The 12823-nt window shown below is 73.5% G+C and overlaps 8 non-coding genes and 5 pseudogenes across 8 annotated transcripts; all 13 read left to right on the plus strand.

Annotated features, from left to right (window-relative positions):
- Positions 1-69: 69 nt before the first annotated feature.
- On the plus strand, positions 70-188 carry LOC133080319 (5S ribosomal RNA). The gene has a single exon (XR_009698460.1). It is a non-coding gene; the product is annotated as a 5S ribosomal RNA (ribosomal RNA).
- Positions 189-1106: 918 nt separating this feature from the next.
- LOC133080323 (5S ribosomal RNA) lies at positions 1107-1225 on the plus strand. Its single transcript, XR_009698461.1, has one exon. It is a non-coding gene; the product is annotated as a 5S ribosomal RNA (ribosomal RNA).
- A 946-nt stretch (positions 1226-2171) lies between these two features.
- LOC133076140 (5S ribosomal RNA) lies at positions 2172-2290 on the plus strand (annotated as a pseudogene).
- A 910-nt stretch (positions 2291-3200) lies between these two features.
- Positions 3201-3319, plus strand: LOC133080330 (5S ribosomal RNA). The gene has a single exon (XR_009698462.1). It is a non-coding gene; the product is annotated as a 5S ribosomal RNA (ribosomal RNA).
- A 918-nt stretch (positions 3320-4237) lies between these two features.
- On the plus strand, positions 4238-4356 carry LOC133080338 (5S ribosomal RNA). Its single transcript, XR_009698463.1, has one exon. It is a non-coding gene; the product is annotated as a 5S ribosomal RNA (ribosomal RNA).
- A 946-nt stretch (positions 4357-5302) lies between these two features.
- LOC133076144 (5S ribosomal RNA) lies at positions 5303-5421 on the plus strand (annotated as a pseudogene).
- Positions 5422-6333: 912 nt separating this feature from the next.
- On the plus strand, positions 6334-6452 carry LOC133080344 (5S ribosomal RNA). The gene has a single exon (XR_009698464.1). It is a non-coding gene; the product is annotated as a 5S ribosomal RNA (ribosomal RNA).
- Positions 6453-7404: 952 nt separating this feature from the next.
- LOC133076152 (5S ribosomal RNA) lies at positions 7405-7523 on the plus strand (annotated as a pseudogene).
- Positions 7524-8435: 912 nt separating this feature from the next.
- On the plus strand, positions 8436-8554 carry LOC133080351 (5S ribosomal RNA). Its single transcript, XR_009698470.1, has one exon. It is a non-coding gene; the product is annotated as a 5S ribosomal RNA (ribosomal RNA).
- A 946-nt stretch (positions 8555-9500) lies between these two features.
- Positions 9501-9619, plus strand: LOC133076156 (5S ribosomal RNA; annotated as a pseudogene).
- A 912-nt stretch (positions 9620-10531) lies between these two features.
- Positions 10532-10650, plus strand: LOC133080357 (5S ribosomal RNA). Its single transcript, XR_009698477.1, has one exon. It is a non-coding gene; the product is annotated as a 5S ribosomal RNA (ribosomal RNA).
- A 946-nt stretch (positions 10651-11596) lies between these two features.
- LOC133076160 (5S ribosomal RNA) lies at positions 11597-11715 on the plus strand (annotated as a pseudogene).
- A 909-nt stretch (positions 11716-12624) lies between these two features.
- On the plus strand, positions 12625-12743 carry LOC133080364 (5S ribosomal RNA). The gene has a single exon (XR_009698478.1). It is a non-coding gene; the product is annotated as a 5S ribosomal RNA (ribosomal RNA).
- Positions 12744-12823: the final 80 nt, after the last annotated feature.

The following is a 12823-nucleotide window of genomic DNA, read 5'->3' on the forward strand; positions in this document are numbered from 1 at the left end:
CGGCATGGCGGTAAGGCGCAGGCGCCAGCGAAGCTGGGCCTCAAGAGGCACCGCGCGGGCCCCTCCTGCGTCTACGGCCATACCACCCTGAACGCGCCCGATCTCGTCTGATCTCGGAAGCTAAGCAGGGTCGGGCCTGGTTAGTACTTGGATGGGAGACCGCCTGGGAATACCGGGTGCTGTAGGCTTTTTGCCTCCCGCTCCGCCTTCTCCTTTAGTCGCCCGCCGCCTCCGCCCCCGCCCCCGCCCCCGCCCCCGCCGGGCACCGCTGCAGGCCCCACCTCCTCCGGCCCCTCCCACCACAGCGCGCCAGAGGGGGCGCTCTCCGCCTGCCTGGCCGGCCAGGCGGCCAGAAGGCGGCCCTGGAAGGCAGCCGCATCCCAGCCGCTCCCGGGGTGGCTGGCCTGAACCCAGACTCCGCCTCAGGCCCGGGTGCCGGCCGTGCGGCCCGCGAGCCCCTTGACCTGCACCTGGCCGCCCCCACCAGCGCCCAGCCCCGGCGCAGCCACCTATCTGCCGGTGTGTCTCTCCACAGCTCCCTCCGGAAAAAGCCCCCCCTCCGCCGTTTCGCCACGGCCGGGGGCGGGAGCGGGGGCGGGGGCCGGGGCCGGTGCTCCGGGCCGGCCGGCCACAAGGCGCCGGGTCCTGTGCTCGGCGGGTGGCGTGGGGGCAAGGGTGGCCTTGCTGGGGCTAAGGGGCCGTGCCGACTCAATGGTGGCTCCCAGTGGGTTAAGGGCCGACTGCCGTCGGGCAGGAGGGCCGGCCCGGGCTGCGGCTGGGCTGCGCCTAGCGCCGCGTGGGCGGGCAGAGGGGAGGCCCAAGGGACCGCGGGCCCCGGGCCCTGAAGCCTCCGGGGCCACGTCCCTGTGAGCGACGTGCGGGATCTGGGGCGGGGCGCCAAGCGCCGAACGGTTTGGTGGGTCCCGCCCGCCCTGGGCTGGGAGGTCGCCGAACCCTCCGCCACCCCCCTGGTACCCGAGGCCGCCGTTGCCCTGCCTGGGCGGGCGGCGGGGCCCTGCCGGGGCGGGCTGGCCGCCGGGCTGGCGGGGAGGCGCAAGCGCCAGCGAAGCTGGGCCTCAAGAGGCACTCCGCGGGCCCCTTTTAACGTCTACGGCCATACCACCCTGAACGCGCCCGATCTCGTCTGATCTCGGAAGCTAAGCAGGGTCGGGCCTGGTTAGTACTTGGATGGGAGACCGCCTGGGAATACCGGGTGCTGTAGGCTTTTTGCCTCCCGCTCCGCCTTCTCCTTTAGTCGCCCGCGGCCTAGGCCGAGGCCGAGGCCAAGGCCGAGGCCGCTGCCTCCGCCCCCGCCCCCGCCCCCGCCGGGCAGCGCTGCAGGCCCCACCTCCTCCGGCCCCTCCCACCACAGCGCGCCAGAGGGGGCGCTCCGCGCCGGCCTGGCCGGCCAGGCGGCCAGAAGGCGGCCCTGGAAGGCAGCCGCCACCCCAGCCGCTCCCGTGGTGGCTGGCCCGGACCCAGACTCCGCCGCAGGCCGGGGTGCCGTCGGTGCGGCCCACGAAGCCCTCGACCTGCACTTGGCCGCCCCCACCGGAGCCCAGCCGCGCCGCAGCCCCCTGTCTGCCCGTGTGTCTCTCCACAGCTCCCTCCGGAAAAAGCCCACCCTTTGCCACTTCGCCACGGCCGAGAGTGGGAGCGGGGTCGTGGGCTGGGACCGGTTCGCTGGGCTGGCTAGACACCAGGCGCCGGGAACTTTGCTCGGCAGTTGGCGTGGGGGCAAGGGTGGCGTTGCTGTGTCTAAGGGGCCGTGCCGGCTCAATGGTGGCTCCCAGTGGCTTCGGGCCAACTGCCGTTGGGCAGGCGGGCCGGCCAGGCCGTGGCTGGGCTGCGCCTAGCACTGTGTGGATTGACAGGGTGGGGAATGCACAAGGGACCGAGGGCCACAGGCCCTTAAGCCTCCGGGGCCAAGTCCTGTGAGCGTTGAGCGGCTCTGGGGCGGAGGGCCAAGCGCCTACAGGCCTGGAGGGTCCCGCCTGACCTGAGCTGCGAAGTCGCCCACAACTCCACCACCCCCGGGCCCTCGAGGCCTCCTGTCGCTTGCCTGGGCGGACGGCAGGGCCGCGCCGGAGAGGGTTGGCTGCCGGGCTGGCGGTAAGTCGCCAGCACCAGCGAAGCTAAGCCTCAAGAGGCACACCGTGGCCCCCGCTGCATTCTACGGCCACACCTCCCTGAACGCACCACACCTCGTCTGATCTCGGAAGCTAATCAGGGTCTGGCCTGTTTCGTACCTGGATGGGAGACCACATGGGAATACCGAGTGCTGTAGGCTTTTTTGCCTCCCGCTCCGCCTTGACATTTAGTGGCCCGCGGCCGAGGCCGCCTCCGCCCCCGCTGAGCACCGCTGCAGGCCTCACCTCCTCACGTCCCTCCCAACACAGCGCGCCGGAGGGATCGCTCCCCGCCGAGCTGGCTGGACATGCGGCCAGAATGCGGCCCTGGAAGGCAGCCGCCACCCCAGCCGCTCCCGTGGTGGCTGGCCCGGACCCAGACTCCGCCGCAGGCCGGGGTGCCGTCCGTGCGGCCCGCGAGGCCCTCGACCTGCACTTGGCCGCCCCCACCGGAGCCCAGCCGCGCCGCAGCCCCCTGTCTGCCCGTGTGTCTCTCCACAGCTCCCTCCGGAAAAAGCCCCCCCCTCCGCCGTTTCGCCACGGCCGGGGGCGGGAGCGGGGGCGGGGGCCGGGGCCGCTTCTCCGGGCCTGCCGGCCACCAGGGCCGGGGTCCTGTGCTCGGCGGGCGGCGTGGGGGCAAGGGGGGGCCTTGCTGGGGCTAAGGGGCCGTGCCCACTCCATGGTGGCTCCCAGTGGCTTCGGGCCAGCTGCTGCCCGGCCGGAGGGCCGGCCCGGCCGTGGCCGGGCTGCGCCTAACTCCGCGTGGGTGGGCAGGGGGGGATGCCCAAGGGACCGCGGCCGCCGGGCCCTGAAGCCTCCGGGGCCGCGTCCCTGTGAGCGTCGAGCGGGATCTGCGGCGGGGCGCCAAGCGCCGACGGGTCTGGAGCGTCCCGCCCGCCCTGGGCTGCGAGGTGGCCCACCACTCCGCCACCCCCGGGTCCCCGAGGCCTCCTGTCGCCTGCCTGGGCGGGCGGCAGGGCCCTGCCGGAGAGGGCTGGCCGCCGGCATGGCGGTAAGGCGCAGGCGCCAGCGAAGCTGGGCCTCAAGAGGCACCGCGCGGGCCCCTCCTGCGTCTACGGCCATACCACCCTGAACGCGCCCGATCTCGTCTGATCTCGGAAGCTAAGCAGGGTCGGGCCTGGTTAGTACTTGGATGGGAGACCGCCTGGGAATACCGGGTGCTGTAGGCTTTTTGCCTCCCGCTCCGCCTTCTCCTTTAGTCGCCCGCCGCCTCCGCCCCCGCCCCCGCCCCCGCCCCCGCCGGGCACCGCTGCAGGCCCCACCTCCTCCGGCCCCTCCCACCACAGCGCGCCAGAGGGGGCGCTCTCCGCCTGCCTGGCCGGCCAGGCGGCCAGAAGGCGGCCCTGGAAGGCAGCCGCATCCCAGCCGCTCCCGGGGTGGCTGGCCTGAACCCAGACTCCGCCTCAGGCCCGGGTGCCGGCCGTGCGGCCCGCGAGCCCCTTGACCTGCACCTGGCCGCCCCCACCAGCGCCCAGCCCCGGCGCAGCCACCTATCTGCCGGTGTGTCTCTCCACAGCTCCCTCCGGAAAAAGCCCCCCCTCCGCCGTTTCGCCACGGCCGGGGGCGGGAGCGGGGGCGGGGGCCGGGGCCGGTGCTCCGGGCCGGCCGGCCACAAGGCGCCGGGTCCTGTGCTCGGCGGGTGGCGTGGGGGCAAGGGTGGCCTTGCTGGGGCTAAGGGGCCGTGCCGACTCAATGGTGGCTCCCAGTGGGTTAAGGGCCGACTGCCGTCGGGCAGGAGGGCCGGCCCGGGCTGCGGCTGGGCTGCGCCTAGCGCCGCGTGGGCGGGCAGAGGGGAGGCCCAAGGGACCGCGGGCCCCGGGCCCTGAAGCCTCCGGGGCCACGTCCCTGTGAGCGACGTGCGGGATCTGGGGCGGGGCGCCAAGCGCCGAACGGTTTGGTGGGTCCCGCCCGCCCTGGGCTGGGAGGTCGCCGAACCCTCCGCCACCCCCCTGGTACCCGAGGCCGCCGTTGCCCTGCCTGGGCGGGCGGCGGGGCCCTGCCGGGGCGGGCTGGCCGCCGGGCTGGCGGGGAGGCGCAAGCGCCAGCGAAGCTGGGCCTCAAGAGGCACTCCGCGGGCCCCTTTTAACGTCTACGGCCATACCACCCTGAACGCGCCCGATCTCGTCTGATCTCGGAAGCTAAGCAGGGTCGGGCCTGGTTAGTACTTGGATGGGAGACCGCCTGGGAATACCGGGTGCTGTAGGCTTTTTGCCTCCCGCTCCGCCTTCTCCTTTAGTCGCCCGCGGCCTAGGCCGAGGCCGAGGCCAAGGCCGAGGCCGCTGCCTCCGCCCCCGCCCCCGCCCCCGCCGGGCAGCGCTGCAGGCCCCACCTCCTCCGGCCCCTCCCACCACAGCGCGCCAGAGGGGGCGCTCCGCGCCGGCCTGGCCGGCCAGGCGGCCAGAAGGCGGCCCTGGAAGGCAGCCGCCACCCCAGCCGCTCCCGTGGTGGCTGGCCCGGACCCAGACTCCGCCGCAGGCCGGGGTGCCGTCGGTGCGGCCCACGAAGCCCTCGACCTGCACTTGGCCGCCCCCACCGGAGCCCAGCCGCGCCGCAGCCCCCTGTCTGCCCGTGTGTCTCTCCACAGCTCCCTCCGGAAAAAGCCCACCCTTTGCCACTTCGCCACGGCCGAGAGTGGGAGCGGGGTCGTGGGCTGGGACCGGTTCGCTGGGCTGGCTAGACACCAGGCGCCGGGAACTTTGCTCGGCAGTTGGCGTGGGGGCAAGGGTGGCGTTGCTGTGTCTAAGGGGCCGTGCCGGCTCAATGGTGGCTCCCAGTGGCTTCGGGCCAACTGCCGTTGGGCAGGCGGGCCGGCCAGGCCGTGGCTGGGCTGCGCCTAGCACTGTGTGGATTGACAGGGTGGGGAATGCACAAGGGACCGAGGGCCACAGGCCCTTAAGCCTCCGGGGCCAAGTCCTGTGAGCGTTGAGCGGCTCTGGGGCGGAGGGCCAAGCGCCTACAGGCCTGGAGGGTCCCGCCTGACCTGAGCTGCGAAGTCGCCCACAACTCCACCACCCCCGGGCCCTCGAGGCCTCCTGTCGCTTGCCTGGGCGGACGGCAGGGCCGCGCCGGAGAGGGTTGGCTGCCGGGCTGGCGGTAAGTCGCCAGCACCAGCGAAGCTAAGCCTCAAGAGGCACACCGTGGCCCCCGCTGCATTCTACGGCCACACCTCCCTGAACGCACCACACCTCGTCTGATCTCGGAAGCTAATCAGGGTCTGGCCTGTTTCGTACCTGGATGGGAGACCACATGGGAATACCGAGTGCTGTAGGCTTTTTTGCCTCCCGCTCCGCCTTGACATTTAGTGGCCCGCGGCCGAGGCCGCCTCCGCCCCCGCTGAGCACCGCTGCAGGCCTCACCTCCTCACGTCCCTCCCAACACAGCGCGCCGGAGGGATCGCTCCCCGCCGAGCTGGCTGGACATGCGGCCAGAATGCGGCCCTGGAAGGCAGCCGCCACCCCAGCCGCTCCCGTGGTGGCTGGCCCGGACCCAGACTCCGCCGCAGGCCGGGGTGCCGTCCGTGCGGCCCGCGAGGCCCTCGACCTGCACTTGGCCGCCCCCACCGGAGCCCAGCCGCGCCGCAGCCCCCTGTCTGCCCGTGTGTCTCTCCACAGCTCCCTCCGGAAAAAGCCCCCCCCTCCGCCGTTTCGCCACGGCCGGGGGCGGGAGCGGGGGCGGGGGCCGGGGCCGGTGCTCCGGGCCGGCCGGCCACAAGGCGCCGGGTCCTGTGCTCGGCGGGTGGCGTGGGGGCAAGGGTGGCCTTGCTGGGGCTAAGGGGCCGTGCCGACTCAATGGTGGCTCCCAGTGGGTTAAGGGCCGACTGCCGTCGGGCAGGAGGGCCGGCCCGGGCTGCGGCTGGGCTGCGCCTAGCGCCGCGTGGGCGGGCAGAGGGGAGGCCCAAGGGACCGCGGGCCCCGGGCCCTGAAGCCTCCGGGGCCACGTCCCTGTGAGCGACGTGCGGGATCTGGGGCGGGGCGCCAAGCGCCGAACGGTTTGGTGGGTCCCGCCCGCCCTGGGCTGGGAGGTCGCCGAACCCTCCGCCACCCCCCTGGTACCCGAGGCCGCCGTTGCCCTGCCTGGGCGGGCGGCGGGGCCCTGCCGGGGCGGGCTGGCCGCCGGGCTGGCGGGGAGGCGCAAGCGCCAGCGAAGCTGGGCCTCAAGAGGCACTCCGCGGGCCCCTTTTAACGTCTACGGCCATACCACCCTGAACGCGCCCGATCTCGTCTGATCTCGGAAGCTAAGCAGGGTCGGGCCTGGTTAGTACTTGGATGGGAGACCGCCTGGGAATACCGGGTGCTGTAGGCTTTTTGCCTCCCGCTCCGCCTTCTCCTTTAGTCGCCCGCGGCCTAGGCCGAGGCCGAGGCCAAGGCCGAGGCCGCTGCCTCCGCCCCCGCCCCCGCCCCCGCCCCCGCCGGGCAGCGCTGCAGGCCCCACCTCCTCCGGCCCCTCCCACCACAGCGCGCCAGAGGGGGCGCTCCGCGCCGGCCTGGCCGGCCAGGCGGCCAGAAGGCGGCCCTGGAAGGCAGCCGCCACCCCAGCCGCTCCCGTGGTGGCTGGCCCGGACCCAGACTCCGCCGCAGGCCGGGGTGCCGTCCGTGCGGCCCACGAAGCCCTCGACCTGCACTTGGCCGCCCCCACCGGAGCCCAGCCGCGCCGCAGCCCCCTGTCTGCCCGTGTGTCTCTCCACAGCTCCCTCCGGAAAAAGCCCACCCTTTGCCACTTCGCCACGGCCGAGAGTGGGAGCGGGGTCGTGGGCTGGGACCGGTTCGCTGGGCTGGCTAGACACCAGGCGCCGGGAACTTTGCTCGGCAGTTGGCGTGGGGGCAAGGGTGGCGTTGCTGTGTCTAAGGGGCCGTGCCGGCTCAATGGTGGCTCCCAGTGGCTTCGGGCCAACTGCCGTTGGGCAGGCGGGCCGGCCAGGCCGTGGCTGGGCTGCGCCTAGCACTGTGTGGATTGACAGGGTGGGGAATGCACAAGGGACCGAGGGCCACAGGCCCTTAAGCCTCCGGGGCCAAGTCCTGTGAGCGTTGAGCGGCTCTGGGGCGGAGGGCCAAGCGCCTACAGGCCTGGAGGGTCCCGCCTGACCTGAGCTGCGAAGTCGCCCACAACTCCACCACCCCCGGGCCCTCGAGGCCTCCTGTCGCTTGCCTGGGCGGACGGCAGGGCCGCGCCGGAGAGGGTTGGCTGCCGGGCTGGCGGTAAGTCGCCAGCACCAGCGAAGCTAAGCCTCAAGAGGCACACCGTGGCCCCCGCTGCATTCTACGGCCACACCTCCCTGAACGCACCACACCTCGTCTGATCTCGGAAGCTAATCAGGGTCTGGCCTGTTTCGTACCTGGATGGGAGACCACATGGGAATACCGAGTGCTGTAGGCTTTTTTGCCTCCCGCTCCGCCTTGACATTTAGTGGCCCGCGGCCGAGGCCGCCTCCGCCCCCGCTGAGCACCGCTGCAGGCCTCACCTCCTCACGTCCCTCCCAACACAGCGCGCCGGAGGGATCGCTCCCCGCCGAGCTGGCTGGACATGCGGCCAGAATGCGGCCCTGGAAGGCAGCCGCCACCCCAGCCGCTCCCGTGGTGGCTGGCCCGGACCCAGACTCCGCCGCAGGCCGGGGTGCCGTCCGTGCGGCCCGCGAGGCCCTCGACCTGCACTTGGCCGCCCCCACCGGAGCCCAGCCGCGCCGCAGCCCCCTGTCTGCCCGTGTGTCTCTCCACAGCTCCCTCCGGAAAAAGCCCCCCCCTCCGCCGTTTCGCCACGGCCGGGGGCGGGAGCGGGGGCGGGGGCCGGGGCCGGTGCTCCGGGCCGGCCGGCCACAAGGCGCCGGGTCCTGTGCTCGGCGGGTGGCGTGGGGGCAAGGGTGGCCTTGCTGGGGCTAAGGGGCCGTGCCGACTCAATGGTGGCTCCCAGTGGGTTAAGGGCCGACTGCCGTCGGGCAGGAGGGCCGGCCCGGGCTGCGGCTGGGCTGCGCCTAGCGCCGCGTGGGCGGGCAGAGGGGAGGCCCAAGGGACCGCGGGCCCCGGGCCCTGAAGCCTCCGGGGCCACGTCCCTGTGAGCGACGTGCGGGATCTGGGGCGGGGCGCCAAGCGCCGAACGGTTTGGTGGGTCCCGCCCGCCCTGGGCTGGGAGGTCGCCGAACCCTCCGCCACCCCCCTGGTACCCGAGGCCGCCGTTGCCCTGCCTGGGCGGGCGGCGGGGCCCTGCCGGGGCGGGCTGGCCGCCGGGCTGGCGGGGAGGCGCAAGCGCCAGCGAAGCTGGGCCTCAAGAGGCACTCCGCGGGCCCCTTTTAACGTCTACGGCCATACCACCCTGAACGCGCCCGATCTCGTCTGATCTCGGAAGCTAAGCAGGGTCGGGCCTGGTTAGTACTTGGATGGGAGACCGCCTGGGAATACCGGGTGCTGTAGGCTTTTTGCCTCCCGCTCCGCCTTCTCCTTTAGTCGCCCGCGGCCTAGGCCGAGGCCGAGGCCAAGGCCGAGGCCGCTGCCTCCGCCCCCGCCCCCGCCCCCGCCGGGCAGCGCTGCAGGCCCCACCTCCTCCGGCCCCTCCCACCACAGCGCGCCAGAGGGGGCGCTCCTCGCCGGCCTGGCCGGCCAGGCGGCCAGAAGGCGGCCCTGGAAGGCAGCCGCCACCCCAGCCGCTCCCGTGGTGGCTGGCCCGGACCCAGACTCCGCCGCAGGCCGGGGTGCCGTCCGTGCGGCCCACGAAGCCCTCGACCTGCACTTGGCCGCCCCCACCGGAGCCCAGCCGCGCCGCAGCCCCCTGTCTGCCCGTGTGTCTCTCCACAGCTCCCTCCGGAAAAAGCCCACCCTTTGCCACTTCGCCACGGCCGAGAGTGGGAGCGGGGTCGTGGGCTGGGACCGGTTCGCTGGGCTGGCTAGACACCAGGCGCCGGGAACTTTGCTCGGCAGTTGGCGTGGGGGCAAGGGTGGCGTTGCTGTGTCTAAGGGGCCGTGCCGGCTCAATGGTGGCTCCCAGTGGCTTCGGGCCAACTGCCGTTGGGCAGGCGGGCCGGCCAGGCCGTGGCTGGGCTGCGCCTAGCACTGTGTGGATTGACAGGGTGGGGAATGCACAAGGGACCGAGGGCCACAGGCCCTTAAGCCTCCGGGGCCAAGTCCTGTGAGCGTTGAGCGGCTCTGGGGCGGAGGGCCAAGCGCCTACAGGCCTGGAGGGTCCCGCCTGACCTGAGCTGCGAAGTCGCCCACAACTCCACCACCCCCGGGCCCTCGAGGCCTCCTGTCGCTTGCCTGGGCGGACGGCAGGGCCGCGCCGGAGAGGGTTGGCTGCCGGGCTGGCGGTAAGTCGCCAGCACCAGCGAAGCTAAGCCTCAAGAGGCACACCGTGGCCCCCGCTGCATTCTACGGCCACACCTCCCTGAACGCACCACACCTCGTCTGATCTCGGAAGCTAATCAGGGTCTGGCCTGTTTCGTACCTGGATGGGAGACCACATGGGAATACCGAGTGCTGTAGGCTTTTTTGCCTCCCGCTCCGCCTTGACATTTAGTGGCCCGCGGCCGAGGCCGCCTCCGCCCCCGCTGAGCACCGCTGCAGGCCTCACCTCCTCACGTCCCTCCCAACACAGCGCGCCGGAGGGATCGCTCCCCGCCGAGCTGGCTGGACATGCGGCCAGAATGCGGCCCTGGAAGGCAGCCGCCACCCCAGCCGCTCCCGTGGTGGCTGGCCCGGACCCAGACTCCGCCGCAGGCCGGGGTGCCGTCCGTGCGGCCCGCGAGGCCCTCGACCTGCACTTGGCCGCCCCCACCGGAGCCCAGCCGCGCCGCAGCCCCCTGTCTGCCCGTGTGTCTCTCCACAGCTCCCTCCGGAAAAAGCCCCCCCCTCCGCCGTTTCGCCACGGCCGGGGGCGGGAGCGGGGGCGGGGGCCGGGGCCGGTGCTCCGGGCCGGCCGGCCACAAGGCGCCGGGTCCTGTGCTCGGCGGGTGGCGTGGGGGCAAGGGTGGCCTTGCTGGGGCTAAGGGGCCGTGCCGACTCAATGGTGGCTCCCAGTGGGTTAAGGGCCGACTGCCGTCGGGCAGGAGGGCCGGCCCGGGCTGCGGCTGGGCTGCGCCTAGCGCCGCGTGGGCGGGCAGAGGGGAGGCCCAAGGGACCGCGGGCCCCGGGCCCTGAAGCCTCCGGGGCCACGTCCCTGTGAGCGACGTGCGGGATCTGGGGCGGGGCGCCAAGCGCCGAACGGTTTGGTGGGTCCCGCCCGCCCTGGGCTGGGAGGTCGCCGAACCCTCCGCCACCCCCCTGGTACCCGAGGCCGCCGTTGCCCTGCCTGGGCGGGCGGCGGGGCCCTGCCGGGGCGGGCTGGCCGCCGGGCTGGCGGGGAGGCGCAAGCGCCAGCGAAGCTGGGCCTCAAGAGGCACTCCGCGGGCCCCTTTTAACGTCTACGGCCATACCACCCTGAACGCGCCCGATCTCGTCTGATCTCGGAAGCTAAGCAGGGTCGGGCCTGGTTAGTACTTGGATGGGAGACCGCCTGGGAATACCGGGTGCTGTAGGCTTTTTGCCTCCCGCTCCGCCTTCTCCTTTAGTCGCCCGCGGCCTAGGCCGAGGCCGAGGCCAAGGCCGAGGCCGCTGCCTCCGCCCCCGCCCCCGCCCCCGCCGGGCAGCGCTGCAGGCCCCACCTCCTCCGGCCCCTCCCACCACAGCGCGCCAGAGGGGGCGCTCCTCGCCGGCCTGGCCGGCCAGGCGGCCAGAAGGCGGCCCTGGAAGGCAGCCGCCACCCCAGCCGCTCCCGTGGTGGCTGGCCCGGACCCAGACTCCGCCGCAGGCCGGGGTGCCGTCCGTGCGGCCCACGAAGCCCTCGACCTGCACTTGGCCGCCCCCACCGGAGCCCAGCCGCGCCGCAGCCCCCTGTCTGCCCGTGTGTCTCTCCACAGCTCCCTCCGGAAAAAGCCCACCCTTTGCCACTTCGCCACGGCCGAGAGTGGGAGCGGGGTCGTGGGCTGGGACCGGTTCGCTGGGCTGGCTAGACACCAGGCGCCGGGAACTTTGCTCGGCAGTTGGCGTGGGGGCAAGGGTGGCGTTGCTGTGTCTAAGGGGCCGTGCCGGCTCAATGGTGGCTCCCAGTGGCTTCGGGCCAACTGCCGTTGGGCAGGCGGGCCGGCCAGGCCGTGGCTGGGCTGCGCCTAGCACTGTGTGGATTGACAGGGTGGGGAATGCACAAGGGACCGAGGGCCACAGGCCCTTAAGCCTCCGGGGCCAAGTCCTGTGAGCGTTGAGCGGCTCTGGGGCGGAGGGCCAAGCGCCTACAGGCCTGGAGGGTCCCGCCTGACCTGAGCTGCGAAGTCGCCCACAACTCCACCACCCCCGGGCCCTCGAGGCCTCCTGTCGCTTGCCTGGGCGGACGGCAGGGCCGCGCCGGAGAGGGTTGGCTGCCGGGCTGGCGGTAAGTCGCCAGCACCAGCGAAGCTAAGCCTCAAGAGGCACACCGTGGCCCCCGCTGCATTCTACGGCCACACCTCCCTGAACGCACCACACCTCGTCTGATCTCGGAAGCTAATCAGGGTCTGGCCTGTTTCGTACCTGGATGGGAGACCACATGGGAATACCGAGTGCTGTAGGCTTTTTTGCCTCCCGCTCCGCCTTGACATTTAGTGGCCCGCGGCCGAGGCCGCCTCCGCCCCCGCTGAGCACCGCTGCAGGCCTCACCTCCTCACGTCCCTCCCAACACAGCGCGCCGGAGGGATCGCTCCCCGCCGAGCTGGCTGGACATGCGGCCAGAATGCGGCCCTGGAAGGCAGCCGCCACCCCAGCCGCTCCCGTGGTGGCTGGCCCGGACCCAGACTCCGCCGCAGGCCGGGGTGCCGTCCGTGCGGCCCGCGAGGCCCTCGACCTGCACTTGGCCGCCCCCACCGGAGCCCAGCCACGCCGCAGCCCCCTGTCTGCCCGTGTGTCTCTCCACAGCTCCCTCCGGAAAAAGCCCCCCCTCCGCCGTTTCGCCACGGCCGGGGGCGGGAGCGGGGGCGGGGGCCGGGGCCGCTTCTCCGGGCCTGCCGGCCACCAGGGCCGGGGTCCTGTGCTCGGCGGGCGGCGTGGGGGCAAGGGGGGGCCTTGCTGGGGCTAAGGGGCCGTGCCCACTCCATGGTGGCTCCCAGTGGCTTCGGGCCAGCTGCTGCCCGGCCGGAGGGCCGGCCCGGCCGTGGCCGGGCTGCGCCTAACTCCGCGTGGGTGGGCAGGGGGGGATGCCCAAGGGACCGCGGCCGCCGGGCCCTGAAGCCTCCGGGGCCGCGTCCCTGTGAGCGTCGAGCGGGATCTGCGGCGGGGCGCCAAGCGCCGACGGGTCTGGAGCGTCCCGCCCGCCCTGGGCTGCGAGGTGGCCCACCACTCCGCCACCCCCGGGTCCCCGAGGCCTCCTGTCGCCTGCCTGGGCGGGCGGCAGGGCCCTGCCGGAGAGGGCTGGCCGCCGGCATGGCGGTAAGGCGCAGGCGCCAGCGAAGCTGGGCCTCAAGAGGCACCGCGCGGGCCCCTCCTGCGTCTACGGCCATACCACCCTGAACGCGCCCGATCTCGTCTGATCTCGGAAGCTAAGCAGGGTCGGGCCTGGTTAGTACTTGGATGGGAGACCGCCTGGGAATACCGGGTGCTGTAGGCTTTTTGCCTCCCGCTCCGCCTTCTCCTTTAGTCGCCCGCCGCCTCCGCCCCCGCCCCCGCCCCCGCCCCCGCCGGGCACCG

This window comes from Eubalaena glacialis, chromosome 1 (assembly GCF_028564815.1).
Source record: "Eubalaena glacialis isolate mEubGla1 chromosome 1, mEubGla1.1.hap2.+ XY, whole genome shotgun sequence".
NCBI classification, from domain to species: Eukaryota; Metazoa; Chordata; class Mammalia; order Artiodactyla; family Balaenidae; genus Eubalaena; species Eubalaena glacialis.